Genomic DNA, 17,132 nt, shown 5'->3' with positions numbered 1-17,132 from the left:
CATTGTTCTGGTATTAATAACCTTGCCAAGATTCGACGCGGCATATTTATTATACAAAGGATGAACCTTATATATTTCAATTTCATTTTTCATACTCAAACTACCAATATATCAATAACGTTTCTCTTTTATATCAAATTCAAAAGCTCTGTTTTGCCACTTGGTGAATAAGTTTTTGATTTGCAGAGGCCTGAGATAGCCTAATTTATGCTGTTTCTGGCTAAAGGAGTTTTTTGATTTCCAGAGGGGTGGCAAGAGTACTTTTTGGTCATGACCCGACTTCGCGAAGGGTTTCTAGTAGAAGGATTTTTTTTGATTTCTAGAGGGTTGGGAGACATGAAATTTGCCAATGAGAGGGCTTAGGACAAAACATACCCTAAGAGGCCTGAAAATGCATTTTTCGAGTTGAGGCCCGGCGAGGGTATTTTTTGGGTTTCTAGGGGAGTGGGTATGCCGTTTTTTGCATAATGTCCTAGTACCGCCATTTACTATACTACTTTCGGTTTTCAAAAAAATCGCCAGAAGAAAAACGTTTTGAAAACTTACTTATGAGCAGTCTGGCCGAAATGTTAACTCACTTAGTGACTATAACTAGAAAGTTGCCGAGACCGGGCTAGGCACAGCGTAATTTTGACCAACTTTGGGTCGATTTCCAGGAATTTCCCAGCCCTAAGGTCTCTGAGCTAATTGGAGAAGACTTTGGTTTTCAGTGAAATGACCAGAAGAAAAATTTTTCAACGCTTACTTATGAGCAGTCTGGCTGAGATATTAAGTCACTTAGTGACTATGACTAGAAAGTCGCCGAGACCGGGCTACGCTGCAGCGAGATTTTGACCAACTTTGGGTGAATTTCCAGGAACTTGGGCGATATTTTCCAGTCGTAGGGACTCTAAACTAATTCGAGAAGACTTTGGTTTTCAGTGAAATGGCCAAAAGAAAAATTTTTGAGCGCTTACTTATGAGCAGTCTGGCCGAAATATTAACTCACTTAGTGACTATCACTAGAAAGTCGCCGAGACTGGGCTAGGCGCAGCGCGGTTTCAGTTGACGAAATGTTAACTCACTTAGTGACTATGACTAGTAAGTCGCAAATACCTGGCTACGCGCCGCGCGATTTTGACCAACTTTGGGTGGATTTCCAGGAACTTGGGCGATATTTCCCAGCCCTAGGGACTCTAAACTAATTGGAGAAGACTTTGGTTTTCAGTGAAATGTCCAGAAGAAAAATTTTTGAACGCTTACTTATAAGCAGTCTGGCCGAAATATTAACTCACTTAGTGACTATGACCAGAAAGTCGCCGAGACCGGGCTACGCGCAGCGTGATTAAAGGGACCCTTGGGGAAATTAGCCGATCACCTCAATACTCTTTGTTTGGTTACTTCTCTTTTTATTTCCACTATTGATGACTTCATTAGAATACTGACAACGTTCCCCTACTGCCACTCTTGCCTGATTACAGCAATTACTACAACTCTGATGCGTAGGTTTGGCCCGCGCTCGTTTATCTGGATCACACCCGTGCTGTCAATCAGCTGTCTAATACGTCAAATTCGGAAATCAACGCTGATGTCAGTACATGCGCTGTGTTCTACTACCAAGAATTCGCAGAATTTACTTAGTGAAAAATCTTTTCATTTCTGAGTTTCCACTATCAAGCATAGGGTGTATGATCCAAATAAATCAGCACGTTCAATATAACAATTATCAAGAATAAGTTTACAAATTAAAATCAAGGAAAAGTGCCAGGATCTCTAATAAAAGTTGTTGTTGAAAATTCTGTACGACTAAAGTGTTACAAGAAATAGGTATGCAAACTCCCAGCTTCGTGGGAGGGAGTTCCAGTTGAAGCCATCCATCTCATTAAGTGAACGTGCTCTTTTGGTACAAACATATCTTAACGAGGTGCCGCTGCTATTGTAAGGAATCTTTTCTTTATTTGGGTCGAAGTGTGAACGACAATCCTCAACAAAAGTCCTTGGCACACCTGGATCAGACAGCACGAAAATGCGTTGACAAGGTATTTTGGGGACAATACCTAATCACATCATTAGAAGGGGGAACCCCGTTCCCCCCCGACAATGTTGTAAGCGGGCAATGACCACTTCATCACGATTAACAAAATTGATTTGGGCGGAACGGGGCGAACTGATAAATTGCACTGACAGATATTGCAAAAGTGGGAAGGTGTGCCAAGACTTTTGTCGGAGATTGTAGGAATAAAGTAATTAAACATCGCTATAGTAAAAAGGGCAAGGTTTGACTGAAAACTTGGACAGGAGACTAAAAATAAGTTAAGGAGTCTAACGCGACTAATTCCAAAAAGAGCGCTTCCAAAATCTAGATTTCAATTTTTATTTTGTTTTCTCGATCGACACCCGCGAGTAAACAAACGAGTTGCTGAACAACGCAGCTGACCCGAAAACATGTAGTATAGCAACGGTGCCCGCAGAACATGAATGTACCAAGGTATTTTACCAGGTCTAACAAGAATTAGTTAACAAATTATTTAAGTAAATACTACATTAAAAATAGTTAGATTACATGGCACTATTTCCAGTGTAACAACAGTCAGGTAATTTACACATACGAAGAACTAGTTCCTAGGAAACGTAGCACCCGCGTATACAACAAAAACGATAAGAAAGGCAACATTTGATCAGCTAGTCAAGGAGCAAGTCCGTAATGTCAATGTATCCCAAACACCTAAAGTATTCCAATATTATATTTCGAATGACCCAACACCTATTTCTTAAAACATTACCGTTGCCCTTTTACCCATTATTACAACGAATAAATATGGTTAAGAATTGATATCTTGTTTGCATTTTATTGTTTTACATATTCTCCACCCTTAGATTGAGCTAGTCCCTAGCTCACAGTGAGTTAATAGAATGCAAGCAAGATAACATGACAATACCATAACAAAAAAAATGGAGGCATATATATATATACATATATATATCTTCACGAACTCAACACTACAGCTGAACAATGTATAACCTACAAGTAAAAATTATGTGGACATACGGCATTAAAAGAAAATCGCATAAGCGAAGGGTTGATGGGAATAACAGTGTTCAAAAATGCTCACGTAAAATCTTAATTGTAATATAAAGTGTAAACAGAAGATTAAACCTAGTTGAGTTTCTTACTGCTGAGTTAACAGACAAAAATTTAGTAGTATTCGTGTCAAACCCCGCTTAGTAACTTCATGAAATACTTAACAAAATTGTTTGTTGTTTGTTTGTTTCAGTGTTTTTTTTTGGTTTAGTTTATGTTTCTTTGTTTTCGTGAATGATTGGTAGTTATAAATAACGAAAGCGTGTCAATGGCTCATTCTAGTAATACAAGACGGAATTTCTGATTTATCGGGTGGTTTACGTTGTTTTGGCATGAAGAATTTGTAAGGAGGTGTATTGGCCTGACAAACAGTAACAATTGCTTCCTTTAGAGGGCTGTGCCTTGCAAAATCTAAAACTTTCCTTATTTCTTCCGTCATAGGAGTATTGGTCAGATATTCTGTTAAACTAGGAAAGGTTACTGCTTCTTCGTAAGTTGGCAATTTAGAAAAATCTTTAGCTGAGTCAACTGTTGTGCTTGCTTCATTATGTTTGGAGCTGGAAATTTGCTGTGTTTCACACGCGTTGTCGTGAACTAAGTCTTCTTGGCAGCTTGCTTGGCTGGGCAAGACAAAGAGACGAGAGTCAGTGGTAATTTCCTGGGAATACGAAAGAATTTCGGTTTTCTTTGTGTGCACATTGGGTATGGCTTCCGAATCTAAATTCCTAGTCCTGAAAATACCTGAAGTGGTCTGACTGCGTAAGTCAGATTTTGGTAAAACCTGTTGTACAACTTGATCAGGGGTTTACAAGGGTTGTTTACTCACAATGCTTTGTTCATTTTCCTTTGGAGCGTCTTCCATTTCTGTGTGAAATATTTTCTCGTTAATCTCTTCTCTTAAAATTGGGTAACTTCTTTTCTGTTTTAATATTGGTTTTAATTTAACTGACGATATATTATGATTTCTTGTATCTATTTTTAACTTCTTCGAAGCGTTTCCGTTTTCCTATGGTTTCGTCACTGTTTGTGGTGATAACATCTTTGAGATGTAATTCTTTCCTTTCTAGGTCATCTACGTAGGTACTATGATGTTTATCAATAATCACGGTAACGCCAGCGTTAATGTTTCCATCGGGACAAATTGACATGTTGTTAACACCTTGTGCGGCGTCATCGCTGAGTGAGAAAACTGTCTGATTTTGCGGTATTCTCTTGGTAATATTAATATGGACATAGCCAGTCTCCATTTTATTTTCAATTTCTGATAAATGATATTTGCGCACTTTCACTTGTGTATTTCTGTTAACCTTTCTTTTATTGCGTCTCGTATGTTGAGAACTCTGGTTCAATTTGGTAACTGTATTTAATTTTCTCAACATGTATTATCAAAAGTTACATTGTGATTACTATTTTTCGTCGCCGAAGAAAGCGGACATAAAGATTCCCTAGACTGTGTTTCAGACACGATATTTTTAGTAGGATATGGGTGTCCCGGGATTACCACGATATCCGAAATAGGCGAGTCAGAAAAACTGTCATCAAGGCGATTGTGACTATTTACAATTGGCGATTCCGTGCGAATATCATCAATACTATTTACACCTGTTTTACAAGTAGAAACATTATGTCGAGCAACCGAATGTCTTGGAGAGAATCTGCTATCTATAGTGGTAAAACAATTTCTGGGCTTATAACTAACTTGATTGTTGTTTCTAGTTGCTCTTCGAAAACCTTGTCTATAATATTTAAATAATTTTGTTCTGCCAAAACGGACTCTTGGGGTACCAACAAGAGTCCTTAGGCGTTTCCCTGGTTGGAATTTGGTGGTTCCTCTATGGCTAACATAGAACGTCGATTGTAGAAGGGGTGAATACGGAATTCATTACTATATTCATCATTCCAGCCTCTGTAAGATCGGTCATATGAGCGATTGGCGGAATGGCGCGGATTCTGATACCGCCTTAAAACACTCTCTAAATATGTTAACCGTCGCTGTAACTGGTCTAGTTGACTGTTTGGTCCCTGCCAATTACTAGGTTGAAAAGGGCGCGATGTCCCAGGAGGCTGATCATCATAAGCAGCCATAGCGTAAGTTGCGTTTATGTGCTGCTGCTGACGCTGTTGTTGTTTTTGGAGTGTTTTAATGTGATTGGACAATTCGTCCAGTTTCTTTTCAGCAGCTGAAGGACCTGGACCTGGCGCAGCGGTGGCTATCACCGCATTGTTCAAGTACTTGAAGGTTGCTCCAGGAATTTGCATTTTCGTTAACACAGATTGAGTATCTGAAGCAGCCTGGCGGCGATTGACGATGTCCTTCATACGCTTGAGACTCGGCCTCCTGAAACGTCTTTGGCCTACCTATAGTGACACATAGGCTTGAAGGTCGCCCTGTAATCCCTCAATAAAATATCTCACTGTTTCTACGTCAGACAATTTTAATCGTTTGCATAGGCGCGTAATATCAGTAATGTAATCGTCGATGGGCTCGTTTGGAGCGTGTTTACGCGCACTTAATTGTTGACTTAAAATCCAATCCTGTGGGCCAGAGCCAAAACGTGCGCGAAACGCATCAAAAAGAGCAGATAAAGTGCTGGTAGTTTCCTCAGCTAATGTGACAAAGCAGGCGTGCGCAATGCCCCGCAAATAGAGTGAAAAAGCATTAGGTTGCAACTCCTCCGACCAATTATTTCATTTGGCTATGCCACGAAAATTCTCCAACCATACTGACGCGTCCGCTATAGGATTTCCATCAAAAATTTCTGGCTTCAAGCCGTGATCATGACTAGTTGCTTTTTGGTCAATCTTATTTTGTAGAGAATCTAATTGTGTGCGTGTCGTATGCGCTTCTTTTTCTAGATCGCCTTTTATTGTCGTCAGAAAAGAGGTAAAGAGGGCTTTAAATTCTTCTTTTTGGGCAGCATTCATGATACCGGATAAAGAACAAACACAAATATTACTTTCTCTGTGCGTTTCAATCAGCTGTGCCTGATGTATTTGAGAACGCGTAACGATCTTTTTAGAGGCTTTAGGCCTAGGTGGCATAAATTGCAACAACCACTATTCCTATCAATCCCAATTAAATGTCGGTGCAAACTTTTAACTAAAAGATAACAGAATTGGATCACCACAACGAACAGTAGCACAAGTACGTAAGTACTAACAAATATATTATTTAAAACTAACATAGGGTGCTAGAAAAGGTTACGAAAAAGGAATAATGAGTACGCAACATCAGTAGGCCTTACGCTCCATCTGGCGGGTTGATTTCCTGACTTGTCCTGGCTTGACATGGTTTGTGCTGGCTTGACTTGGCTTGACTCAGCTTGTCCTGTTTCTCTTAGTTCTGCAAGTAACTCCGTAAAAGAAAGACACGCACGCGTCGGCTTCTACTTCTTGGAACTTAACCCTCAATGTTCAGTTCTGTTTATTTTTTGTCTCAGTTCCCTTTAGACAGCGACTGTAAACGTTAATGTTGGCGTTTAATCCACCGTCTGCATATGATGATGATGTTAATTACAACATCCACGGTCGAGCAGTTGGTAACCGGAGTGGTCCGGTTAAAACATTACGGCCATAGCCACGTCTAGTCATCCACTGATCGGATTTTCGACACAAAATCCGGGCCGTCGGGCACCGAAACCAGAACTCCACCAGCTTGTTAAAGCGACCTTGGGGAAATTAGCCGATCACTTAAACACTCTTTGTTTGGTTAGCTCGCTTTTTATTTCCACCATTGATGACTTCATTACAATACTGACAACGTTCCCCAACTGCCATTCTTGACTGATTACAGCGATTACTACAACTCTGATGCGTAGGTTTGGCCCGCGCTCTTTTATCTGGATCACACCCGTGCTGTCAATCAGCTGTCTAATTCGTCTAATTCGAAAATTAACGCTGATTTCAGTACATGCGCAGTGTTCTACTAGCATGAATTCGCAGAATTTACTTAGTGAAAAATCTTTTCATTTCTGAATTTCCACTATCCAGCATAGGGTGTATGATCCAAATAAATCAGCACGTTCAATATAACAATTATCAAGAATAAGTTTACAAATTAAAATCAAGGAAAAGTGCCAGGATCTCTAATAAAAATTGTTGTTGAAAATTCTGAAAAATTGGACAGGAGACTAAAAATAAGTTAAGGATTCTAACGCGACTAATTCCAAAAAGAGCGCTTCCAAAATCTAGATTTCAATTTTTATTTTGTTTTCTCGATCGACACCCGCGAGTAAACAAACGAGTTGCTGAATAACGCAGCTGACCCGAAAAAATGTAGTGTAGCAACGGTGCTCGCAGAAGTAGTAGTAGTAGTAGTAGTAGTAGTAGTAGTAGTAGTAGTAGTAGTAGTAGTAGTAAGACTTTTTTTTACTAGGGTAGCATTTGACAGTAATAAAACTGATAACCTAATGGCCCTCAACATAAATGTACCAAAGTATTTTAACAGGTCTAACAAGAATCAGTTGACAAATTATTTAAGTAGATACTATATTCAAAATAGTAAGATTACATGGCACTATTTCCAGTGTAACAACAGTCAAGTAATTTACACATACGAAGAACTAGTTCCTAGGAAACGCAGCACCTGCGTATACAACAACAACGATAAGAAAGGCAACATTTGATCAGCTAGTCAAGGAGCAAGTCCATAATGTCAATGTATCCCAAACACCTAAAATATTCCAATATTATATTTCGAATGACCCAACACCTATTTCTTAAAACATTACCATTATCTTTTTACCCATTATTACAACGGATAAATATGGTTGGGAATTTATATCTTGCTTGCATTTTTATTGTTTTACAATTTTGACCAACTTTGGGTGGAATTCCAGGAACTTGGGCGATATTTCCCAGCCCTAGGGATTCTAAACTAATTCGAGAAGACTTTGGTTTTCAGTGAAATGGCCAGAAGGAAAATTTTTGAACGCTTACTTATGGACAGTCTGGCCGACATATTAGCTCACTTAGTGACTATGACTGGAAAGTCGCCGAGAGCGAGCTACGCGCAGCGCTATTTTGACCAACTTTGGGTCAATTTAGAGGAACTTGGGTGATATTTCCCAGCACTAGGGACTTTAAACTAATTTTAGTAAGACCTTGGTTTCTAGAGAAATGGGCAGATAAGAATTTTTGACCACTTACTTAGTAGCAGTCTAGCAAAAATATTAACTCACCTAGCAACTATGACTAGAAAGTCGCCGAGATTGGGCTACCGACAGCGCGATCTTGACCAACTTTGGGTGGATTTCCAACAACTTGGGCGATATTTCCCAGCGCTAGGGACTCTAAACTAATTCGAGAAGACTTTGGATTCTAGTGAAATGACCAGAAAAATATTTTTGAAGTTTTACTTATGGACAGTCTGGCCAAAATATTAACTTACTTAATGACTATGACTAGAAAGTCGCCGAGACCGGGCTACGCGCAGCGCGATTTATACCAAGTTTGGGTCGATATCCAGGAACTTGGGCGATATTTTCCAGTCCTAGGGACTCGAAACTAATTCCAGAAGACCTTGGTTTTCAGTGAAATGGCGAGAAGAGGTGTTTTGAACGCTTACTTATGAGCAGTCTGGCCGAAATATTAACACACTTAGTGACTATGACCAGAAAGTCGCCGAAACCGAGCTACGCGCAGCGCGATTTATACCAACTTTGGGTCGATTACCAGGGACTTGGGCGATATTTCCCAGCCCTAAGGAGTCTAAACTAATATGAGAAGACATTGGTTTTCAGGAAAATCGCCAGACGAAAAATTTTTGGACGCTTACTTATCAGCAGTCTGGCCAAAATAATAACTCACTTAGTGACTATGACTAGACCGGGCTACGCGCAGCGTGATTTTGACCAGAAGAAAAATCGACCAGAGGAAATCGACTAAAAGTTGGTCAAAATCGCGTTGCGCGTAGCCCGGTCGCGGCGACTTTCTGGTCATAGTCACTAAGGGAGTTATTATTTCGGCCAGACTGCTCATAAGTAAGCGTTCAAAACTTTTTCTTCTGGCCATTTTATTGAAAACCAAAGTCTTCTCGAATTTGTTTAGAGTCTTTAGGGCTGGGAAATATCGCCCAAGTGTTTGGAAATCGACCCAAAGTTGGTTGATTGGTTGATTGTTGAGTTGTTGAGTTTTTTTCCATAAATAACCAGAAGAAATGTTTGAAATTCATTACAAAACTGATTGGGGGCGAGGTCTATAATCACGGTGAAAAATGGTTAAGGGCTCTTTTTATGACTGGATATGTTGTATGCAAGCTCACTAACAAGACTCAACATCTGAGAGGTTGTCAGATGTGATACTGTCAAGCAAACCCAGCTCTTTAAACAATGTGTGGCCATAAATTTACTTTGACTTTTATCCAGAATGCCTGGGATTTAATGGGCCGGACGTCCATAAATTTCTACAAGTAATTAGGCAACAAGAATTGAGAGCTTCGTTAATAAGGGATTTATTACGCAACTGAAAATGTTCAGAAAAATGCCACGATCACAAACTGGAGAAACATTGCAAACTTCAAACGCGCAATTCTGATTGAAAGCCGACTAGTCGCATACTCGCGCCTGATGTTAAACAAAACAGAAGGGGAAAAGAGTTGGAAAGAAAACAAAACGAGTGTTTCGTGTGATCAAAGCAAGCTCTTTCAGAAACGCCATAACACTAACGAAAATCTTTAACAGTGATCGTGGGGGATCATTCTGGACAGTGCCCGGTCCAATACTTAGGGAATACTGTGCCAGCAATGAAGCAATTTGATTGGTTAATCTGAGTTCTTAACCCTCTGAACTAACTTAGTGATGAAATATAAACTAGTTATGTAACGTTTTCTCTTGGTATACATTGGAATAACCCACTTGTATTCACTTGGTATATACAAAGAAAATACAAGTGACACAAGAGAAAGTGCTGCATAAGCGTTGCGTGCGAAAGGATACCCCCTATTCCCTCCCCGTTTACACCTGCTATGCAGGATGTATACATGGCTTATCATTATAAAAATAACAAAAATATCATTACAGCCGTAAAATAATGTTTTCAGTGACACGGCTGCAAAGGTAACAGAAAAGCAATACCACAATGTACAGCAAACACAAATTAATTTTTATTCCTAAAACATTCCAAAGCAAACAGAGGATGGTAATATTATCTAAAAAAAAGCTGGAAACACATCCATATCTACGAAGAGGAAAACAAAAGGAGCAATGTCAATAACAGGCCAAAATACTCAATACTTCTCATGAACAGTACTATTAAGCTGCATTTAGCCAAGTCTTGCCATCACCTCGAGTATTCGTTTTTTTTTTCAATAAAAGGTCATTTACAATGCGAAACAGCATCTCGGTAATCGATCAACAGATTATTACAAACAATTCCTGCTCTAGCCAGGGCCAGAACCTAAGGATTAATTCACCATGCATATGGAATGTCATTCATTTTTATCTTGTTCAGTGTCAACTAAACTGCAATATTAATTCTCAATACTGATGTTCATTCAGCTCCATCTTGCTCATTTCAGAACTAAGATAGTAATTCTCCACATTAATTGTCATTCAGTTTTATCTTGCCCAGTGTCAGAACTTAAATAGTAAATCTCCATACTGAATGTCGTTCAGTTTTATCTTGTCCGTTGGCAGAACTGATATTGCAATTCTCCATACTGATTGCTGTTCAGTCTTATCTTGTCCAATGTCAGAATTGATATTGCAATTCTCCATACTGATTACTGTTCAGTTTTATCTTGTCCAGTGTCAGAACTGATATTGTTGTAATTCTCCATAATGATTGTCGTTCAGTTTTATCTTGTCCATTGTCAGAACTAATATTGTTGTAATTCTCCATACTGATTGTCGTTCAGTTCTATGTTGTCCAGAGTCAAAATTAATATTGCAATATTCCATACTGATTGTCCTTCAGTTTTATCTTGGTCAGTGTCAAAAATGATATTGTTGTAATTCTCCCTTCTCATTCTCATTCGTTTCTATCTTGTCTACTGTCAGAATTGTTATTGCAATTCTCCATACTGATTGTCGTTGAGTTTTAACTTGTCCAGTGTCAAAACTGATATCATTGCAATTCTGCATACTGATTGTCGTTCAGTTTTATCTTGTCCATTTTCAGAACTGTTATTGTTGTAATTCTCCATACCGATTGTCATTCATTTCTATCTTGTCCAGTGTCAGAACTGATATTGTTGTAATTTTCCACGTTGATTGTCGTTCAGTTTTATCTTGCCCATTTTCAGAACTAATGTGGTTGTAACTCTCCACCCTGACTGCTGTTCAGTTTTATCTTGTTTAGTGTCAGAACTGATATTGTTATAATTCTACACACTGACTGCCCTTCAGTGTGATCTTTTTCAGTGCCACAACTGATATTGTTGTAATTCTCATTACGAATTGTCATTCAGTTTTATTTTTTGCAGTGTCAGATCTGAAAATGTTGTAATTTACCATGCTGATTGTCACTTTTTATCTTGTCTACTGTCAGAACTGATAATGATGTAATTCTCCACACTGACTGCCGTTCAGTTTTATCTTGTTCAGTGTCAGAACTGGTATTGTTTAATTCTCCAAACTGACTGTCATTCAGTTTTATCTTTTGCAGTGTCAGAACCGATGTGGTTGTAATGATCTATACTGACCACTGCTCAGTTTTATCGTGTCCGTTGTCAGAACTGATATTGTTGTAATTCTCCACACTGACTGCCATTCAGTCTTATCTTGTCCATTGTCAGAACTATTGATGTAATTCTCCATTTTACCTGTCGTTCAGTTTTATCTTGTCCAGAGTCAAAATTGATATTGTTGTAATTCTCCCTACGGTTGTCGTTCAGTTTTATCTTGTCCTGTGTCAGAACTGATATTGTTGTAATTCTCCATACTGATACTGGTTAAGTTTTATTTTGTCCAGTGTCAGAACTGATATTGTTGTAATTCTCCTTACAGATTATCTTGTCCAGTGTCCAAACTGATATTGTTTTAATTCTCCACACTGACTCTCATTTAGTTTTATCTTGTCCAGAGTCAAAATTGATATTGTTGTAATTCTCCCTACGGTTGTCGTTCAGTTTTATCTTGTCCTGTGTCAGAACTGATATTGTTGTAATTCTCCATACTGATACTGGTTAAGTTTTATTTTGTCCAGTGTCAGAACTGATATTGTTGTAATTCTCCTTACAGATTATCTTGTCCAGTGTCCAAACTGATATTGTTTTAATTCTCCACACTGACTCTCATTTAGTTTTATCTTGTGCAGTGTCAAAACTGATGTTGTTGTAATTCTCCATACTGACTACCGTTCAGTTTTATCTTTTCCGTTAATAGAACTATTGTTGTAATTGTCCATACTGACTGCTGTTCAAATTTCTCTTGTCCATTGTCAGAACTATTGTTGTAATTCTCCATACTGATTGTCGTTCAGTTTCATCTTGTCCAGTGTCAAAATTGATATTGCAATTCTCCTTACAGTTTGTCCTTCAGTTTTATCGTGTCCAGTATCAGAACTGATATTGTTGTAATTTACCACACTGAATGTCACTCATTTTTATCTTGTCCGGTGTCAGAACTGATATTGTTCTAATTCTTCACATTGACTGCCATTCAGTTTTATCTTCTTTAGTGTCAGTACTGACATTGTTGTAATTCTCCACACTAACTGCCGTTAAGTTTTGCCTTTTGCAGTGTCAGAACTAATATTGTTGTAATTGTCCATACTGAATGCCATTCAGTTTTATTTTCTCCGTTTTCAGAACTATTGTTGCAATTCTCCATACTGACTGTCGTTCAGTATTATCTTGTCCAGTGTCACAATTGATATTGCAATTCTCCATACTGATTGCTGTTCAGCTTTATCTTGTCCAGTGTCAGAACTGATATTGTTGTAATTCTCCACACTGACTGCCGTTCAGTTTTATCTTGCTTAGTGTCAGAACTGATATTGTTGTAATTCTTCATACTGATTGTCATTCAGTTTTATCTTGTCCAGTGTCAGAACTGATTTTGCTGTAATTCTCCATACTGACTGCCATTCAGTTTTATTTTCTTCGTTGTCAGAACTATTTTTTTTAATTCTCCATACTGATTGTCGTTTAGTTTTATCTTGTAAAGTGTCAGAATTGATATTGCAATTCTCCATAGAGATTGTCGTTCAGTTTTATCTTGTCCAGTATCAGAACTGATATTCTTGTAATTCACCAAACTGATTGTCATTCATTTTTATCTTGTCCCGTATCAGAAATGATGTTGTTGTAATTCTCTACACTAACTCCTGTTCGGTTTCATCTTGTCCTCTGTCAGAACTAATATTGTTCTAATTCTCCACGCTGACTGCGGTTGAGTTTTATCTTGTCCATCACCAGAACGATTGTTTTAATTCTCCATAGTAATTGTCATTTAGTTTTATCTTGTCCAGTGTCAGAGCTGGTATTGTAGTAATTTTCCATAGTGATCGTCATTCAGTTTTATCTTGTCCAGTGTCAAAACTGATATTGTTGTAATTCTCCATCTTGACTGTCGTTCAGTTTTACCCTGCCCATTGCCAACACTGATATTGTTCTAATTCTCCATACCGATTGTCAGTCATTTTTATCTTATCCAGTGTCAGAACTGGTATTGCTATTCTCCATAGTGACTGTCCTCCTTTTTTATCTTGTCCAGTGTCAGAACTGATATTGTTGTAATTCTCCATGTTGATTATCGTTCACTTTTATGTTGTCCGGTGTCAGAACTGATATTGCTGTAATTCTCCCTACTGATTATGATTCATTTTCATTTTGTCCCGTGTCATAACTAATATTGTTGTAATCCTCCACACTGACTGCCGTTCATTTTTATCTTGTTCAGTGTCAGAACTGATATTGTTGTAATTCTCCACACTGACTGCCCCTCAGATTTCTCTTGTCCGTTGTCAGAATGATTGTTGTAATTCTCCATACTGCTTGTATTTCAGTTTTATCTTGTCAAGTGTCAGAATTAATATTGCAGTTCTCGATATAGGTTGCCGTTCAGTTTTATCTTGTCCAGTATCAGAACTGATATTGATGTAATTCACCATACTGATTGTCATTTAATCTTATCTTGTCCAGTGTCAGAACTGATATTGTTGTAATTCGCCACACTGACTGCCATTTAATTTTTTCTTGTCCAGTGTCAAAAACTCGTATTGATGTAATTCTCCACACTGACTGCCATTTCTCTTTATCTTGTTCAGTGTCAAAACTGATATTGTTTAATTCTCCATACTGATTGTCATTCAGTTTTTTTTTGCACACTGTTGAAAAACTGTTTTGTGATTTATCGCCAAGTGTTCCTAACTTTTATAGCAAGTAAACATTTAAGACTTTTTTTACTCTAAATTGTGTATTAAAGCATGCTAACAACTTAAAAACGATTTCAAATTGACTCCTTTTGATTTTGAGGTGCATCAGAAATTTGAAGGCATTCTGCTTAAATAGAAATCGTTCCTGAGCTCGTCATACACACAATAGAGATAAAATAAATATCTTACTAACCTCGTTTTCTCGGTCTGTACCGTAAGTTACGGATCCTCGTTTTTTCCCCTTAGATTTATGGCCTGCGTGCTTTGCCCTTGAGCCATAAATTAAAGGGGAAAAAAACTCGGTCCATAACTTATGGTACGGCCCTCAAACTCGGTTAGTAAGAGGTATATACCGATTGTCATTCATTTTGTATTTTGTCCAGTGTCAGAACTGACATTGTTCTAATTTTTCACACTGACTGCCGCTCAGTTTTATCTTGTTCAGTGTCAGAACTGATATTGCTATAATTCTCCATACTGATTTTTATCCAGTTTTATCTTTTGCAGTGTCAGAGCTGATATTGTTGAAATTCACCACACTGATTGTCCTTCATTTTTATCTTGTCCAGTGTCAGAACTGATATAGTCGTAATTCTCCAAAACATTACGGCCATAGCCACGTCTAGTCATCCACTGATCGGATTTTCGACACAAAATCCGGGCCGTCGGGCACCGAAACCAGAACTCCACCAGCTTGTTAAAGCGACCTTGGGGAAATTAGCCGATCACTTAAACACTCTTTGTTTGGTTAGCTCGCTTTTTATTTCCACCATTGATGACTTCATTACAATACTGACAACGTTCCCCAACTGCCATTCTTGACTGATTACAGCGATTACTACAACTCTGATGCGTAGGTTTGGCCCGCGCTCTTTTATCTGGATCACACCCGTGCTGTCAATCAGCTGTCTAATTCGTCTAATTCGAAAATTAACGCTGATTTCAGTACATGCGCAGTGTTCTACTAGCATGAATTCGCAGAATTTACTTAGTGAAAAATCTTTTCATTTCTGAATTTCCACTATCAAGCATAGGGTGTATGATCCAAATAAATCAGCACGTTCAATATAACAATTATCAAGAATAAGTTTACAAATTAAAATCAAGGAAAAGTGCCAGGATCTCTAATAAAAATTGTTGTTGAAAATTCTGAAAAATTGGACAGGAGACTAAAAATAAGTTAAGGATTCTAACGCGACTAATTCCAAAAAGAGCGCTTCCAAAATCTAGATTTCAATTTTTATTTTGTTTTCTCGATCGACACCCGCGAGTAAACAAACGAGTTGCTGAATAACGCAGCTGACCCGAAAAAATGTAGTGTAGCAACGGTGCTCGCAGAAGTAGTAGTAGTAGTAGTAGTAGTAGTAGTAGTAGTAGTAGTAGTAGTAAGACTTTTTTTTACTAGGGTAGCATTTGACAGTAATAAAACTGATAACCTAATGGCCCTCAACATAAATGTACCAAAGTATTTTAACAGGTCTAACAAGAATCAGTTGACAAATTATTTAAGTAGATACTATATTCAAAATAGTAAGATTACATGGCACTATTTCCAGTGTAACAACAGTCAAGTAATTTACACATACGAAGAACTAGTTCCTAGGAAACGCAGCACCTGCGTATACAACAACAACGATAAGAAAGGCAACATTTGATCAGCTAGTCAAGGAGCAAGTCCATAATGTCAATGTATCCCAAACACCTAAAATATTCCAATATTATATTTCGAATGACCCAACACCTATTTCTTAAAACATTACCATTATCTTTTTACCCATTATTACAACGGATAAATATGGTTGGGAATTTATATCTTGCTTGCATTTTTATTGTTTTACAATTTTGACCAACTTTGGGTGGAATTCCAGGAACTTGGGCGATATTTCCCAGCCCTAGGGATTCTAAACTAATTCGAGAAGACTTTGGTTTTCAGTGAAATGGCCAGAAGGAAAATTTTTGAACGCTTACTTATGGACAGTCTGGCCGACATATTAGCTCACTTAGTGACTATGACTGGAAAGTCGCCGAGAGCGAGCTACGCGCAGCGCTATTTTGACCAACTTTGGGTCAATTTAGAGGAACTTGGGTGATATTTCCCAGCACTAGGGACTTTAAACTAATTTTAGTAAGACCTTGGTTTCTAGAGAAATGGGCAGATAAGAATTTTTGACCACTTACTTAGTAGCAGTCTAGCAAAAATATTAACTCACCTAGCAACTATGACTAGAAAGTCGCCGAGATTGGGCTACCGACAGCGCGATCTTGACCAACTTTGGGTGGATTTCCAACAACTTGGGCGATATTTCCCAGCGCTAGGGACTCTAAACTAATTCGAGAAGACTTTGGATTCTAGTGAAATGACCAGAAAAATATTTTTGAAGTTTTACTTATGGACAGTCTGGCCAAAATATTAACTTACTTAATGACTATGACTAGAAAGTCGCCGAGACCGGGCTACGCGCAGCGCGATTTATACCAAGTTTGGGTCGATATCCAGGAACTTGGGCGATATTTTCCAGTCCTAGGGACTCGAAACTAATTCCAGAAGACCTTGGTTTTCAGTGAAATGGCGAGAAGAGGTGTTTTGAACGCTTACTTATGAGCAGTCTGGCCGAAATATTAACACACTTAGTGACTATGACCAGAAAGTCGCCGAAACCGAGCTACGCGCAGCGCGATTTATACCAACTTTGGGTCGATTACCAGGGACTTGGGCGATATTTCCCAGCCCTAAGGAGTCTAAACTAATATGAGA

The 17,132-nt window shown here is 38.4% G+C and overlaps 1 pseudogene; it reads right to left on the bottom strand.

Annotated features, from left to right (window-relative positions):
• Positions 1–3,973: 3,973 nt before the first annotated feature.
• Positions 3,974–5,986, bottom strand: LOC149095512 (uncharacterized; annotated as a pseudogene).
• Between the last annotated feature and the right edge of the window lie 11,146 nt (positions 5,987–17,132).

This window comes from Orbicella faveolata, unplaced genomic scaffold (assembly GCF_042242905.1).
Source record: "Orbicella faveolata isolate gen_17 unplaced genomic scaffold, um_ofav_v1 contig_50, whole genome shotgun sequence".
NCBI classification, from domain to species: domain Eukaryota; kingdom Metazoa; phylum Cnidaria; class Anthozoa; order Scleractinia; family Merulinidae; genus Orbicella; species Orbicella faveolata.
The sequence above is the reverse complement of the archived record's forward strand: the minus strand, read 5'-3'. Positions and strand labels throughout refer to the sequence as shown.